General features: G+C 36.1%; 1 pseudogene; it reads right to left on the reverse strand.

Moving 5' to 3' along the window:
- LOC101044264 (L-lactate dehydrogenase B chain pseudogene) overlaps window positions 1–17,549 on the reverse strand; it is a 159,997-nt pseudogene that overhangs the window by 35,490 nt on the left and 106,958 nt on the right.

The raw sequence follows: 17,549 nt of genomic DNA on the forward strand, positions 1-17,549 counted from the left end.
TGACCTCCTGTACTGAAGTGATCCTCCCACCTCAGCCTCCCAAATAGCTGGTACCATAGGTGTATATCACCATGCCTGGCTAATTTTAATTTCTTTTTCTTTTTTTCTTTCTTTCTTTCTTTTTTTTTTTTTTTTTTTTTTTTTTTTTTTTTTTTTTTTTTTTTTTTTTTAGTGACAGGGTTTCACCATGTTGCCCAGGCTGTTCTTGAACTCCTGAGCTCGTGATCTGGCTATCTTGGCCTCCCAAAGTGCTGGGATTATAGGCATGAGCCACTGTGCCTGGCTCAATTTGTTTCTTTGTCTATGGAGTAGCATGCTATTGTATGGGTATAATACCATCACTTATTTATTCACCGGTTTCCTCACACTTCGCTGTTCAATACTCTTAGGTGAAGACTCCCAGGACACTCTCTGAAAGTCTCTAAAGTCCTTTCCCTGTAGCTCTCTCCACTTTAGTACTCTGCTTTTTATACTCCAGCCACATTGGCCTCCCTAGAACCCCACCTTAGGGAGTTTATGAGGCTTCACTCACGTTCCCCAATCTGTGTTGTAGCCTGGAAATTACAGTCTGGATGCAGGTCTCATTTGATTTGTTTTTCTTTTTTAGGAATCACTGTCCTTGGTTGCCAGATGTTTATTTTCCGTTTACTTGAACACCATTGTGCTCTCTCTCTCTTTCTCTCTCTTTGCTTCAGGAGGGAGAAAAACTGGTTCCTATTATTTCATTTTGGTTGACAGCAAATGTTCCTTCAGTTTGCTTTGGATAAGACTTCTATCTTTTCTAAATTCCCAACTGGGTCTCAGTTAAGCAAGAAAATGACACCAAAACCTAAAATGCAATAAAAAAAAATTAAAAAAAAAAAGAAAATGACAAAGTATTCATTTTTGGGACTCCCCAATATATTACAGTTTGGTTGAAAGTCATGCTGTTATACAAGCCCCCATTCTGGTTTACATATCTGTGAAAGCATCAATATCTAGAAGCTCTGTGATGTGACTCATCATACACTGTTCATAAAAGGGTATGCTTTCTGCTTTTTGTCCAGCACACCCCCACACAGAGGTATGGTTACTCAAACAACACTGGACTGAGCAGATGGAGTCACAGGTTCTAGTCCCAGTGCTGCTGTTAGTATGCATTCTGACCTTGGCCAATTTTCTTTGCCTTTCCCAGTCTCAAAGTTGCCATTTATAAAATGGTTTGGGGTGAATAGAGTAATGACCTTTAATTCCCCTTCCAGAACTCAGATCCTTTATTTTTAATTTGTGTCACGTCTCAATCATTTCAATGTTGATTGTGAAAAAGGAGGGCTCCAGGCATCTCACGTTTCTTTCCTGCTGTGAACCAAGGCTGAGACTTTTTGAAGGATACAGAGTGATTCAATCCATCTTTGTTTCCTCTATTGTCTTTTGCTATCTGCAAGGAATTGTGGTTTATGGTGGCTTTTACCCCCATGGTCCTCCAGGGACAGAAATAGGAGAGGCCGGAGTTAGTAGAAAGCATCTCTTTTGTGGCCTGCTTCATTGAGAATGACTGACTCTCTATTTGTCTTTGTTAAAAAAGCCAATCAGCAGGCTTAGGACCCTGGGCTCTTTCACATTCTTTCTTGGCTGATCAGTGATTCATAGAGTCCATTAAAATGCCTGGATGACCAAGAGCTCAATTTTCCCAGATGAAGCTCACTTGGCAGAGAAGAGGCTATTTCTCCCATAGCAACCAGTGAAGAGTCAGCATTTGTGGCCTTCAGGAAGTACATCTTGGCACACTGTATTAACCTTTCTGGCACTGCCTGATGGCCCTGGTCCAGCAGATAGCCAGCCAGCATTCAGGTGCATGATTGCTCAGGCGTTGATGAGTGACCAGGCTGACAGTGCCGATTTGCTTAGCAGAGGGGCTTATTACTTCCAGGCTCTTTAGAGAACATGCATAAGATATTTATTGTGAGACATTTCCCACAAGGTGGAAGTTTAGGTGATTATATGCTTCTCTATTCTAGCATGTAGTTAGAAGTATAGTGAGGTGATTTGTAAAATATGCAGGTTATTAATTTATATCAGTGAGGTTTTAAGGTTTTTCAAGTTTCTAAACAGTGAAACTGAAGGCTATTAAATGGGCTTCATAATGGGTCTATCTCACTATAAACTCAGGAATGTGAATAGGCTTTGTAACTTAAAAAGTTCCCATGTAAATGTTAGTATTTGTCCACTTTCCTGATTTTCTGTGTTTTCTAGCTTCTGATTCTGCTAAGGAAAAATGTTCTTTTAAACGTGTTTCTCAGTTGCCCACTGCCTGACCCAATTCCATTCTTGGTGTTGATGTTCTCTCTTACGCCTACATTTCCATTCCTGTCAGCTCAGGGATTCAGCACCAGCCTCTCCTTTCTTCCTTTCTCCTGCCTCCATGCTGACAACTCTATTCACCTGTAGAGAGTGGCTTCTGAGAGCTCTCTACTTCTCTGTTGCCCTCAGCTGCTCCTGGGTACCAGAACATCTAGTTCGGATCTGTCGTTGCTGACATGTTACAAGTCAGTTGTAGCTAAGTCCTAACAATGAAAACAACAGCATCAACTATTACAGCCTGAGCATGGGGCATGGACCAGATCAATGTGTTCATTCCCTCCAAATCTCAAAACAACACTGTGAGGTACACACTAATTATAGCCGTTGCATAAACCAGGAAACAAAAACTTAGAAGTTACATAACTTCCTTCAGGAGAAAAAGTAAGTAGCAGAACCAGAATTCCACCCCAAATCCATTAGTCTGCAGAGTTGACTGGATTTTTATAACATCAAAATGTTTCTCTTGGAGGTTTACACTTCATATCTCACAGGTTACTAACCAAATAACCACACTGGGTGAATAAGAGTAGGCTGGAAAGAGGAAAGAAAGAATCATGACCTAGAATTATTTCCACTATGAAAGTAAACCTACTTTCTGAGTACAGATAGGCAGCCCCAAGGAGGATCTTCCTGTGTAGTTAATAAAGATAGGATGGAATTTACTTCACTGATTTTCAATGCACTTCTCACTCATTTAAAGGTAAAATTAATGTTACTAGCTTCTGTAAGGTAGATGCTGTAGTAGATACTTTCATATACAAGGCAGCTTATAATCAAAGTATTACAAAGATACACATACACAATTAGATTACAGGATTGGTGGATATGGGACACTCAATATCCTTCAATAAGGAATAATATTTCAATCATGATTTAGCAGAAGGCACAGAAGGATTTGAATTACAAATTTTAAAAATAGACGGATGTTTTCATAATTAAAATAAAATTCTTCAAGCAGTTTGGTCCAGGCACTTAAACATTGTGACCTTAGGATGACATACTATTTCCTATTCAATAATTCAAGTAGACCTTAACCTCCTGTCTAGATGCATATATGACATGTCTCAGAAATACACTGTTAGCAGCTAGAGCAAGGACAATGATAATGAAATTTACATAGTTATATTTAAATGGCACCTTTCACAAAGGCATTTTTGTTTTCCTAGAAGAGTGATTACTCAGACTATTTTGGGATAGGTCAAACTCTCTTGACAACAGCGTTTTCAGAGGTGAGCCCCTCAATGGGAAAGTTTACCGATACAACTGTGAGTTTCTGTTTGACATCAATTTGACATGCTGCAACCTTCATTCCTAACTCCATAGGACAAAACTTTCTGGGGGAAGATAAATTGTTTTTTGAATAACATAAGGATGCTTACTTATTTAAAAGGTGCACAGTATCTAATAACATAAAGTATTTGAGTTTTCTGATCCTATGATTTAATAGGCATTTTCCAGAAGATTGTCAATAACATGCAAGGAGCACTTTTCTACTTCTTTCTGCATACATAAATGTTTTGTGTTTTGTTACCTAATGTCTTGCTTCATCCTTGGATATAGAGCACAAATATATTTTTTCTTTAATCCTTAAGGCCATGGGAACCTACTCCTTGCATTAGCATGACCTGGATATGAGACATGGAGTCAAACAGATCATTTTAGAGCTTTAAGCTTTAATGACTTTCCTGTTGGATTTCAAACCTGCTTGGGGCCTGTAGCCCCTTTGTTTTGGCCAATTTCTCCCATTTGGAATGGGTATGTTTACTCAATGTCTGCACACCCATTGTATTTAGGAAGTAACTAACTTGCTTTTGATTTTACAGGCTCATAGGTGGAAGGGATTTGCTTTTTCTCAGATGAGACTTTGGAGTTGAACTTTTGGACTAATGTTGAAATGAGTTAAGTCTTTGGGGAACCATTGGAAGGGCATGATTGTGTTTTGAAATGTGAGGACATGAGATATTGGAGGGGTCAGGGATAGAATGAATGGTTTGGCTCTGTGTCTCCATCCAAGTCTCACCTTGAAATGTAATAATCCTCACGTCAAGGACAGTACCAGGTGGAGGTAATTGAATCACGGGGATGGTTTCCCTCATGCTGTTCTCATGATAATGAGTGAGTCTCATGAGATCTGATGGTTTTGTAAGCATCTGGCATTTTCCCTGCTTGCAATTCTCCTTCCTGCCACCTTGGAAAGAAGGTGCCTTGCTTCCCCTTTGCCTTCCACCATGACGGTAAGTTTCCTGAGGCCTTCCCACCCATGTTGAACTGTGAATCAATTAAACCTCTTTGCTTTATAAATTACACAGTCTCAGGTATGTCTTTACAAACTGCATGAGAATTGTCTAATACAGTGTATATGTACCACATGTTTTCATCCAGTCTCCCATTGTTGGGCAATTAGGTTGATTCCACATCTTTGTTATTGTAAATAGTTCTGCAGTGAACATACGTGTACATGTGTCTTTATAATAGAAAAATTTATTTTCCTTTGGATATGTGCCCAGTAATGGGATTGCTGGATCAAATGGTATTTCTGTCTTTAGGTTTCTGAGAGATTGCCACACTGCTTTCCACAATGGTTGAACTAATTTACAATTTCATTAACAGTATATAAGTGTTTCTTTTTTCTGCATCCTTGCCAACATCTGTAATTTTTTGGATTTTTAATATATAGCCATTCTGACTGGTGTGAGATGGTATCTCATTGTGGTTTTGAGTTGCATTTCTCTAATGATCTCTAATGATCATCTATGACAAGATGAGCTCTTGTCATATAATTGTTGGTGGCATGTATGTCTTCTTTTAAAAAGTGTCTATTCATGTCCTTTGCCCACTTTTTAATGGGGTTGTTTTTCTTTTGTCTCTTGTTTAATTTTAAGTTCTTTATAGATGTTAGATATTAGACCTTTGTTAGATGCATACTTTACAAATATATTTTCCCATCCTGTAGGTTGTCTGTTTACTCTGATAATAGTTTCTATTGCTGTGCAGAAGCTTTTTAGTTTAATTAGATCTCATTTCTCAATCTTTGCTTTTGTTGCTATTGCTTTTGGCATTTCATCATGAAATTTTTGCCTATTCCTATATCCAGAATGGTATTGCCTAGGTTGTCTTCCAGAGTTTTTAAAGTTTTGGGTTTTAGTTTAAGTTTTTAATCTATCTTGAGTTAATTTTTGTATATGGCTTAAGGAAGGGGCCCAGTTTCAATTTTCTGCATATGGCTAGCCAGTTACCCCAGAACCATTTATTCAATAGGGAATACTTTCCCCGTTGCTTGTTTTTGTCAACTTTGTTGAAAGTAAGATAGTTGTAGGTGTGTGGACTTATTTCTTAGTTTTCTCTTCTGTTCCATTGGTCTATGCATCTATTTTTTGTATCAGTTTCATGCTGTTTTGATTACCGTAGCCCTGTAGTATAGTTTGAAGTCAAGCACCATGATGCCTCCAGCTTTGTTGTTTTTGCTTTGAATTGCCTTTACTCTTTGGGTTTTTTTGGTTCCATGTATTTTTAAATGGTTGTTTCTAGTCTGTGAAGAATGTCAATGGTAGTTTAGTAGAAATAGAACTGAATCTATAAATTGTTTTGGCAGTATGGCTATTTTGACAATATTGATTCTTCATCCTATTCATAAGCATAGAATGTTTTTCCATTTGTTTGTGTCATCTTTGATTTCTTTTTCTTTTCTTTTCTATTCTTTTTTTTTTTTTTTTTTTTTTTAGATGGAGTCTTGCTCTGTCACCCAGGCTGGAGTGCTGGAGTGCAGTGGTGTGATCTCAGCTCACTGCAACCTCCACCTCCCAGGTTCAAAAGATTCTCCTGCCTCAGCCTCCCGAGTAGCTGGAACTTCAGGTGTGTGCCACCATGCTCAGTTAATTTTTTGTATTTTTGGTAGAGATGGTGTTTCACCATGGTGGCCAGAAGTCTCCATCTCTTGACATTGTGGTCTACCTGCCTTTGGCCTCCCAAATTGCTGGGATTATAGGCATGAGCCACCATGCCCAGCTGATTTCTTTAAGCAATGTTTTGTAGTCCTTTTCGTAGAAATCTTTCACTTTCTTGGTTGGCTGTATTTCTAGTTATTATTATCATTATTTTGGCAATTTTAAATGGGATTGTGTTCTGATTTAGCTCTCAGCTTGATTGCTCTTGTTGAATAGGAATGTTAGTAATTTTTGCACATTGAAGACTTTGCTGAAGCTGTTTATCAGCTTAAGGAGCTTTTGGACTGAGACTATGGGGTTTTCTAGATATAGGATTATGTCATCTGCAAACAGGGATAGTTGACATTCTTTCTTCCTGTTTGAATGCCCTTTATTTCATTCTTTTGCCTGATTGCCCCTGCCATGACTTCCAATACTCTGCTGAATAAGAGTGGTGAGAGAGGACATCCTTGTCCTGTGCTGGTTTTCAAAAAGAATGCTTCTAGCTTTTGCCCCATTCAGTATAATGTTGCTGTGGGTTCATCATAGATAGCTCTTATTATTTTGGGGTAGGTTTCTTCTATACCTAGTTTATTGAGAGTTTTTAACATGAAGGGGTATTGAATTTTATTGAAAGTATTTTCTGCATTTATTGATATAATCGTGTGGTGTTTGTCTTTAGTTTCATGTGATAAATCGTACTTATTCATTCATGTATGTTGAACCAAACTTGCATCCCAAGGATAAAGCCTACTTGATCATGGTGGATTAACTTTTTAATGTGATGCTGAATTCAGTTTGCCAGTATTTGGTTGAGTATTCTTGCATCAATATGCATCAAGGATATTGGCCTGCTTTTGTTGTGTCTCTGCCAGGTTTTATTGCCAGGATGATGCTGCCCTCATAGAATGGGTAAGGAAAGATTCCCTCCTCCTCAATTTTTTGGAATAGTTTCAGTAGGAATGGTACCAATCTTTTTTTTTTTTTTTGTACATCTGGTAGAGTTCAGCTATAAATCCATCTGGTTCTGAGCTTTTTTTGGTTGGCAGGCTATTTATTAAGGATTCCATTTCAGACTCATTGTTGGTCTGTTCAGGGATTCCATTTCTTCCAGGTTCAGTCTTGGGAGGGTATATGTGTCCAGGACTTTATCCATATCTTCTAGGTTTTCTAGTTTATGTGCATAGAAGTGTTCATAATAGTCTCTGACATTTATTTGTATTTCTGTGGGGTCAGTGGAAATATCCCCTCTGTCATTTGTTAATTGTGTTTATTTGGATCTTATCTCTTTTCTTCTTGATTAGTCTAGCTAGCAGTTTATCTGCTTTATTAATTTTTTTCAAAAGAGGAACTCCTGGATTTGTTGATCTTTTGAATGATTTCTAGTGTTTCAATCTTTTTTGGTTTGGCTCTGATTTTGGTTATTTTTTGTCTTCTGCTAGCTTTGGGGTTTGTTTGCTCTTAGTTCTCTAATTCTTTCAGTTGTGATGTTAGGTTGTTAAATTGATATCTTTCTAACTTTTTGATGTGAGCATTGCATTTAATGCAATAAATTTCTGTCTTAACAATGCCTTAGCTATGTCCTAGAAATTCTTATATGTTGTATCTTTGTTCTAATTAGTTTCAAAGAACTTCTTGACTTCTGCCTTAATTTCACTGCTTACACAAAAGTCATTCAGGATCAGGTTATTTAATTTCCATGTAATTGTACGGTTTTGAACAAATTTCTTAGTCTTGATTTCTAATTTCATTTTGCTGTGGTCTGAGAGAGTGGTTGTTATAATTTCAGTTGTTTTGCATTTGCTAAGGAGTATTTTTTGTCTGATTATGTGGTTGATTTTAGAGTATGTGCCATGTAGTGATGAGAAGAAAGTGTATTTTGTTGCTTTTGGGTAAAGAATTCTGTAGATGTCTATTTGGTCCATCTATCCAATGCTGACATCAGATTCTGAATATCTTCATTTTTTGCCATGATGATCTAATACTGTCTCTACTATTATTGTATAAGAGTCTAAGCTTCTTTGAAGGTCTTTAAGGACTGGATTTATGAATCGGGGTGCTCCTGTGTTGGGTGCATATAAATTTAGGATAGTTAGGTGTTCTTGTTGAATTGAACCCTTTACCATTATTTAATGCCCTTATTTGTCCTTTAAAGTATTTGTTGGCTTAAAGTGTGTTTCATCTGAAATTGTGATTGTAACCCATGCTTTTTTATGTTTTTTATTTGCCTGGTAGAATTTTCATCATCTCTTTATTTTGAGCCTCTGGGTGTCATGCATGTGAAATCTGTCACTTGAAGACAGCATACAAATGGGTCTTGGTTCTTTATCCAGCTTGCACTCTGTACCTTTTAATTGGGGCACTTACCCCATTTATACTCATGGTTAGTACTGATATGTATGGATTTGATCCTGTAATCATGATATTTGCTGGTTACTATGCAGATTTGTTTATGTGGTTGCTTTATAGTGTCACTAATCTGTGTACTTCAGTGTGCTTTTATAGTGGCTGGTAACAGCCTTTCCTTTCCATATTTAGTGCTTCCTACAGGAGCTTTTGTAAGAAAAGTCTGGTAGTAATGAATTTCCTCAGCATTTGCTTGTCTGAATAGAGTCTTAGTTCTCCTTCACGTTGGAAGCTTAGTTTGGCCAGATATAAAATCCTGGGTTGGAATTTTTTTCTGTAAGAATGTTGAATATTGTTCCCCAATCTCTTCTGGCTTGTAGAGTTTCTGCTGAGAAGTCCATTGTTGGACTTCCCTTTGTAGGTGATCTGACCTTTCTCACTAGCTGCCTTTAGCATTTCTTCTTTCATTCTGACTTTGGAGAATCTGATGATTATGTATCTTGGGTATGATCTTCTTGTGAAGTGGCTTTTTTTTTTTTTTTTTTGAGACAGAGTCTCACTCTGTTGCCAGGCCCCAGGCTGGAGTGCAGTGGCACAATCTTGGCTCACTGCAACCTCTGCCTCCCGGGTTCAAGCAATTCTCCTGCGTCAGCCTCCCAAATAGCTGGCACCACAGGCACACGCCACCACAGTCAGCTAATTTTTTGTATTTTTAGTAGAGACAGGGTTTCACCATGTTAGCCAGGATGGTCTTGATCTCTTGAACTTGTGATCCACCCACCTCAGCCTCCCAAAGTGCTGGGATTACAGGCTTGAGCCACCACGCCTGGCCCTTGTGATGTATCTTACTGGGGTTGTCGGCATTTCCTGAATTTGTTCAGGATCTCCATCCTTTGTGGTCCTTAAACTTAGGCTTTTGTACTCGTAGACCAAACAGTCTTTTGAAAATCTCTGTCTAGCTTCTCAAGTGCCTCTTTGAGAATCAAACATTACTTAGAGAAAAAATAAGCAACAAGTGTTATGATTCAATCACGTTACATGTAAATGTCCACTGTTAATCAATATGATGGTTTTGTTCATTGTAGTCTTTCAAGGACTTAGGTTAATAGGGGCTTCATTTTATCACATGTTTCCATGGCCTTTTATAGTAGAATGGGAGTATGGCAAATTCTGAGCTGGCTTTAAAACTTCAACCTAGAAATGACAACCATCACTTTTGTTTTCCTTTTTCTGGGCAAAAGCAAGTCATAAGGATGAAAATTACAATTTTAGCATATTCCTGTAAGATGTACAGAGCTGGAAGTTATTGGTGAACAGCACACAGTGGAAACTAGAGTAAAATATGGCATAACTGATTTATCCTATTCCCATACATTAAAAAAGAGGTTACTGACTTTTTTATTTGTGCTATTCAAACACATTGCAACAAATATCCCTGTGAACATGTTACAAATTTCTCTAAAATACTTATTATCAAAATGCCAGATGATAATAAATTCCTAATTGCAAAATTAGGAATTTGTTATCAGAATTAGATGTTGCCAAATTAAAATTGTTTTCTAAAATTGTATTGGTTTATATCCTAACCAGCCATGTTTAGAGTTCCTATTCCTCCATGTTCTCACTAAAGTTTTAAGTTATAAAGTATATTAACTTTCTAATCAGATAGGTTATCACATGCTATCTTATTTTTATTTTTATTTTCATTTTCCTGATTACTAGTAGGTCAAGCATCTTTTCTTAAATATGCTGATCATTTAAGTTTTCTCTTTTGTGAATTTTATGTTCTATGCATAATAGCTGTCTAGATTTTTTATATTAAAACAATCTTTTTATGGTGCAATTTGGGTATTTCTTCAGATCTGTCTTCTGGTACACTAACTTATTTCTTTTTTTCTTTTCTTTTTTTTTTTTTTTTGAGTCGGAGTTTCGCTCTTGTTACCCAGGCTGGAGTGCAATGGCGCGATCTCGGCTCACTGCAACCTCCGCCTCCTGGGCTCAGGCAATTCTCCTGCCTCAGCCTCCTAAGTAGCTGGGATTACAGGCACGCGCCACCATGCCCAGCTAATTTTTTGTATTTTTAATAGAGACGGGGTTTCGTCATGTTGACCAGGATGGTCTCGATCTCTCGACCTCATGATCCACCCGCCTCAGCCTCCCAAAGTGCTGGGATTACAGGCTTGAGCCACCACGCCCGGCTAATTTATTTCTTAATCTGTGTTTAAAGTATGAAAATTTTAAGTATTCAATTACTTTTATTTTTAGAAGCTTTTTAAAATTTCTAATTTTTTGCAATAGTCGATTATTTTATTATTGCTTATGGTTCTTCAGTTAGCTTTTAAATAATTTAAAGCATAGATATTCTATAGTCTTTCCCTTATTTTTCTATTACATCAAAGTCTTAGCTGGGTGTGGTGGCTCATGCCAGTAATCCCAGCACTTTGGGAGGTCAAGGTGGGTAGATTACAGGATCAAGAGATAAAGACCATCTTGGCCAACATGGAGAAAACCCATCTCTACTAAAAATACAAAAATTAACCAGGTGTGGTGGTGCACACCTGTAGTCCCAGCGACCCAGGAGGCTGAGGGAGGAGAATCGCTTGAACCCGGGAAGTGGAGGTTTGCAGTGAGCTGAAATCTCACCACTGCACTCCAGCCTGGTGACAGAGTGAGACTCCATCTCAAAAACAAAAACAAAACAAACAAACAAAATCTTACTCCTGCCAATTCTGTCTTTCATGGTAAGCAGGTTTCTCTTGCATTAAAAAAATATCGCAAGCTCTTCTTCTGTAGAGTATTTTTGTTGTTGCTGTTGTTTGTTTGAGTTTGAATTTGCTTCACTAGGCTCTACAGGGTTTTGTTTGTCCTGGTCCAGATTTTATGTTACTCTTTTATTAATAGCTTGGAGATTCACACACCACACAGGTAGTGTAGATTGAGACTCCGTATACATACCTAACTAATGAGTTCTGACTAGTCATAGGAGATCTTTTCCTTTCACAGCTTCAAACATAGTTGAGCTTACTTATTGCTTCCTGGAATAGTGCATGGAGATTTTTCAGTTCTCATTTCACTGAGAAGGAAGCCACCTACAGTGCTCTCTCAATTGGCTCTTAATTTCAGCTCGCTATCTTATGCAAGTCATGTTGCTTTCTCTACAATAAGCATGAAAAAACTAATTCCAATCAATAACAACTTAAATTGAGATTTGACAGGTAGTCAAATCTCACAAACTGATCTCTGATTATGTTGACTTCACCTGAGTCTTGTGCGCTGGGAAAATAGCAATGATTAAGAAATCCCCATCCTTTTATTTTCTGAGAAATGAGTATCCACAAAGGACATCCCATATTTTCAGTTCTCCCATATTTCAAGATGAGACCCACCTCTACCTTTTCTCAATGACTCAGATAAGACCCTTTTTCATCTTTCCTCATGATTCTTATTAGAATTGTGGATAATTTCCTTGTTAACCTGCCACTTCTTATGTCCCCTTTATTTTCTTTTTTATGTTCCTTATTGTGAATGCTCTCTCAATTGCAATAGCCTGAATAAAACCTTCTCCTTAACTGTCTGGTAAATTTTGTCTTTAATACTTTGGTGCTGTGACTCAGAAGGAATGGAACCTCATCATCAGATCCCTGTTAGCTCTATCCCCATAACTGGGCCCCTCCGTGAGCTTCATCCTCTGTGCCCTTGATCTGGTGACCAATGGTGTTCATGATTCCTGGTCCTGTGTTCTGGGTTGTTGTCTATTGGTAGCATGATAAAGATTTGATTTTGATTATATTTGAGTATGCGCTTGATTTCTGGTGCTGCTCTTTCTGACTTGATGGTCTGAACTTTTGGTGATTTCTATAAATTGATTTATGGTTTATGAAGATCTTGTTTTTATTGAATAAAGGACAATAAAATATTAACAGAAGAGTGTTAATCTCTTTTGTTTGTCTATTTTGAACTCAAATCAATTAAGAATTTATACCCATTCAGAAAGTAGAGCTCTTTGATATGAAATGGTGACTTTTTATTGATATATTTTCAAGGTACATGTGATAATTTAATACATTCCTATGATCTGTAAAGATCAAATCAGTGTAACTGGCATCTTCATCACCTCGAATATTTGTCTTTTGTTTGTGTTAAGAAGCATTTTAATTATTCTCTTCTAGCTCTTTTGGAATATACAATAGATTATTGTAAACTATAGTTAACCCTACTTATCTATCAAAAACTAGTTGTTAGGCCAGGGATGGTGGCTCATGCCTATAATCCAAGCACTTTGGGAGGCCAAGGTGGATGGATCACTTGAGACCAAGAGATCCAGACCAACCTGGCCAACGTGGTAAAACCTCATCTCTACTAAAAATGCCAAAATTAGTTGGACGTGGTGGCATGAGCCTATAATCTGTTACTTGGGAGGCTGAGGCAGGAGAATTGCTTGAACCTGGAGATGGAGGTTGATTTCAGTGAGCTGAGATCATGCCACTGCCACTGCACTCCAGCCCGGGCAAGAGAGCAAAACTCCGTCTCAAACAACAACAACAAACTAGGTCATAATTCTCTTATTAAATGTATATTTGTACCAACTAATCAATCTCTCTTTTTCCCTTCCTCTATACTCTTCCCAACCTTTGGTAAACACCAGTCTATTTTCTATCTTCCTCAGATACATTTTGTTAGCTTCCAAAAATAAGTGAGAACATGTGATACTTAGCTTTCTGTGCTTGACTTATTTCACCTAACCTAATAATCTCCATCCATGTTGCTGCAAATGACAGGTTTTCACGGCTTTTTATGGCTGAATAATATTCCATTGTGTATATATACACCACATTTTCTTTATCCATTCATATGTTAATAGACCCTTTGGTTGATTCCATATTTTGGCTATTGTGAATAGTGCTGCAATAAACATGGGAGTGCAGGTATCTCTTTAATATATTGATTTTCTTTCTTTGATTATATAACCAGTAGTGGAATTGCTGGATCATATGGCAGTTCTATTTTTAGTTTTTTGAGGAAATGCTATACAGTTTTCCATAGAGGCTGTATTAATTTATATTCCCATCAACAGTGTACTAGTGTTCCCCTTTCTCCATGTCCTCACCAGCATACGTTATTCCCTGTCTTTTTCATAAAGCCATGAAATGATGAGTATTTTAAATTAGTCTTTTTTCTTGATCCAAGGCTACAACTTTAGAATTGAAGCTGTATGCACTCCGAGTCTATCTGCATGTTTATATGATAAGCTCAGAAGTTCCTATGGCTCTCTCATTGTATGGGCAGTATTTTTCCTTATCTGGATGGTATTAATAAATTAGATTACAGCATCTCTTAAAAGAGCTCTGTGTTAATTGGCTTAGATATTAAGTGCTTATATACACTGAATACACCTAAAATTCCCAGATATTAAGGAAATTAAATTTCTAGTAAAATGTGCTAAACATGTTTTATAGAAACTAATACAAATGTTTTAACAAGTTTACGTAATTTTGGGAAAGTATGTCAAATAAAACCAGTTTAATATTTTTAATTTAATTTTTAAAACACCATATCTCCTCTCATTTACCAGTGTTAAATATAGTATATACATAGCTTTTATTCTACTTCCTATGCTTTTCTTAAACTTACTCATGTTTACTGGTCTAATAAGCTAGCATCATTTCTACTTAAGGTATAAATTATGCAAATTGTAAACTAGTGTTTATCAAATTGAATCATTATTCTAAGAAACTTTATTTGAAGAGTAATTAGGTTTTATAGTATATAGCTTGAAGATAATTTTAAAGCTCTTTAGGTAACGTAAAATCTTGGACTGAAACTAAATTGAGCTAATTAATTGATATTCATTAAATACGTAGACTATTTTTGAGTAAGACAGAATGTGGAAACATTCATTTTTAAATGAAATTTTAAGCTTATACTTTCTGCTTCTTATTTTTATATAATATAAATAGGCTATATATATTTTAATCTGTTATTAAAAGTGTTTATTTTGCCATTCTGAGAAGTTGTTCTATAAAAGATATGTATAATTATAGAAAAGTAACGGAAGATTCATGAAAAGATAATTTTTTTGTGGTCAAAGCTAAGGTTTGATGGGTTTATTTATAAGATTTTAAAAAAGAGCTTTGATATCAAATATTATATTGATGCAATGATCCAATTTTTTTCTTCTCTTTTTCAGCAAACTTTTCCACTAGTGTAGTGTTCTGTTCTTACTAAGAGGTTTTAAAAGGTTATTCTTCATATCTTTTTAATATGCCTATATACCAAAGATTCTGTATCTTGCCACAATAACCACTATAATTTATGTTGAATTTATTATGTCCTTATTTTAAAAAACCGAAAAAATTACTTATAAAAAAGTTAAGATTTTTTACAATCATGTTATCTCCTGTGTTTACTTTCAAAATCGTTTATTGTCACTTGGTTTAATAGGTTGCTAAGTATCATTTCTCAGTAACCCATGCTCCTATCTTAAATTTAAATTTCCTGATAATTTCAATATTTTTCCCTTAAAATTGAAATCTAACTAGTATCTTTTTCATCTAAAACACCCAAATCTTTAAGATTTCCTAGAAAGCACCTGGAAAATCACAAAGGATTTATTCTTCCTACTTATAAAAGGAAAGGTGCTATAAATAATTAGATTTATTTGACATGTTATTATTGATGAGTTGCAAGAAGTTTTTAAATCAGGAGAGAGGTTTAGCCCTCTTTGGATTACAGTTGTATGAAAAAACGTTATTCATGTGAATATTTTAGAAATTCTATGTTGCATGAGAAGTTCTTGAAGATTTGTCAATGCCCTCAGTCCATTGTCTGTCTTCATCTGAGTCCTGGTGCTGCTTTCCTTGATGTCAACCTACCACAATGTACTATCAGTCATAACTTCAGTTGCTTTTTAAAGTATTAATTGGATTGTACTTTTACTCCTTTCATTTGAATCGCCAGGATGGTAGTTTTCAACCGGGGATTCACCAACTTCCCTGTGGAATTTTATCAATATAGATGCTTAGGATCTATTCTAGACTTGAAGTTGTTGACATATTCTTGGTCTGTTCTAACTATAGCCTTGGTATATCCATGATATATCTCAGGATTATTATATGCCTGAAGATATATTACTTTGTGAAATATTATATTCATTCGTTTTTGTGAGTTAGATGTAACATTCACTCTTCTTTGAAAATATGGTTAATAATTATGTTTATAGACATTTTGCCTAATCTTTGGGCTTGATTTTATTATCTTCTTTTGTATGAAATGGAAACAAACAACTTTATCAGTTACATTATTCTTGTGATGAACATTTCACCACATGTTTTACTTTTGAAACTTATCAATAGTAAGTTAACTCTAGCCATTTTGTCTGTTGTTAACTATAGACAGTTTTTGTTTAACTCTGATCCTTTCCTGAAAATACTTGCAATCAGCCATAGGCCAGAATGCTTTGTCTTCAATAAAGAGAGGCTGTCTCAGAGTCTCATGTAAAATGACTGTCAGGTGTTTTGGAGCCCATCCTTCTTAAGTAACTTTGAGAACACACTGGTAGACAGAGTGATGGTTTTTAGAACTTTAACTGAGAAAGAAGTGGGTTCATGAGACAGCCAACCCAAGATGAAGCAGAACAATAATTAATTTATACATCAATAAAGTAATGAAAAATGATTGTGATTTTTGCTTGGGATAGTGTTCATATTTTAATGTTCTGTTTTCTGGATATAGAAGGAATTCCCTTTTCTCATAAAGTAAAACTGATAAAAATTAAGTACATTATACTTTTGTAAATGGAAAAGAAACATTTGTAAATATTAATCTTTTCTCCCAGCTTGATCTCTCTAGAATGTGAAAGCTCTTTTATTTTTCACAGCAATTTAGTTATTTGCATATGTTCCATAAAGGAAACTTTATTGTTAGCAGATATGATTGGAGACATTAGTTTTGTAACCAAAATCTTGCCAGGAATATCATATTTGAGAATGATGTTCATTTCATCTGACATAAGAAGATACCTTTAAGAAACTAAGGTCAACACTATGGACTCAATGCTCACAAAGCCCTTGGGAAAATTGACCTATTACTTGATTCACGAAGTTCCCAGACTTAAACATGAGTAAGAAAGGTCACTTTCTGCAAGGCCTAAGACTCTTGAAATACTTTAAGGACTTCATGAAGAGAGGAATTGGATATCCTAGGTGAAATCTCATGGTGAGGTATTGACTTGACTTTCTAGTATCAAGGGGCTTCGCTGCTTTTCAAATTCCAATCTGATATTCCTTTATGAAAACTTCCAGCGAAGCAAACTTAAAAAGACCTATGTGGTAAATTACCATTCTTGCTGCCTGTATGTAAATAATGAAGCCAAATAAAATTACAACAGTCTTATTTTGTGATAAAGAATAATATCTTTTCTCCACATTATTTTTGAGCAAAAGGGATGTGGCTGTAGAAAGAAATTTTGTATTTCAATGAATAGTTTTTGTCTATAGCATTGACTATAACATAATTTTGCAGCTAGTTAAATCCTGGCACTATTCATTGTCTTTGAGCTATTTTGCACCTTTTTTGAAATTGTAGTAACTGACAGATAAGTAAACTATCTTGTCATTTTATCTGAAAAAAATTTATCCTCCCTCCCACACTGCAAAAAAAGGTTTTTATCTTACATAAAAATTGGAATGGATCCTATTACCTTGCTAAAATTGTTAATCCTCACCAAATTTTCAATTCTTCCAGTTTCCTTCAATGTCTGATATGAATACCTGATTATGCACCATTCTCCCAACTATCGTTTCCAATTTCTCTCCTTTGACTCAGTGGGGACACTAGGGACAAGGACTAAAATCTGGCTGCCCACATTCCTCCTGAGACTCTAAGTTGTCTTGCAGCCAGCCAGCTCTTTCCTCCAGGATCTGAAGAATCCCTGTGAACTGA

This window comes from Saimiri boliviensis, chromosome 8 (assembly GCF_048565385.1).
Source record: "Saimiri boliviensis isolate mSaiBol1 chromosome 8, mSaiBol1.pri, whole genome shotgun sequence".
Lineage (NCBI taxonomy): Eukaryota > Metazoa > Chordata > Mammalia > Primates > Cebidae > Saimiri > Saimiri boliviensis.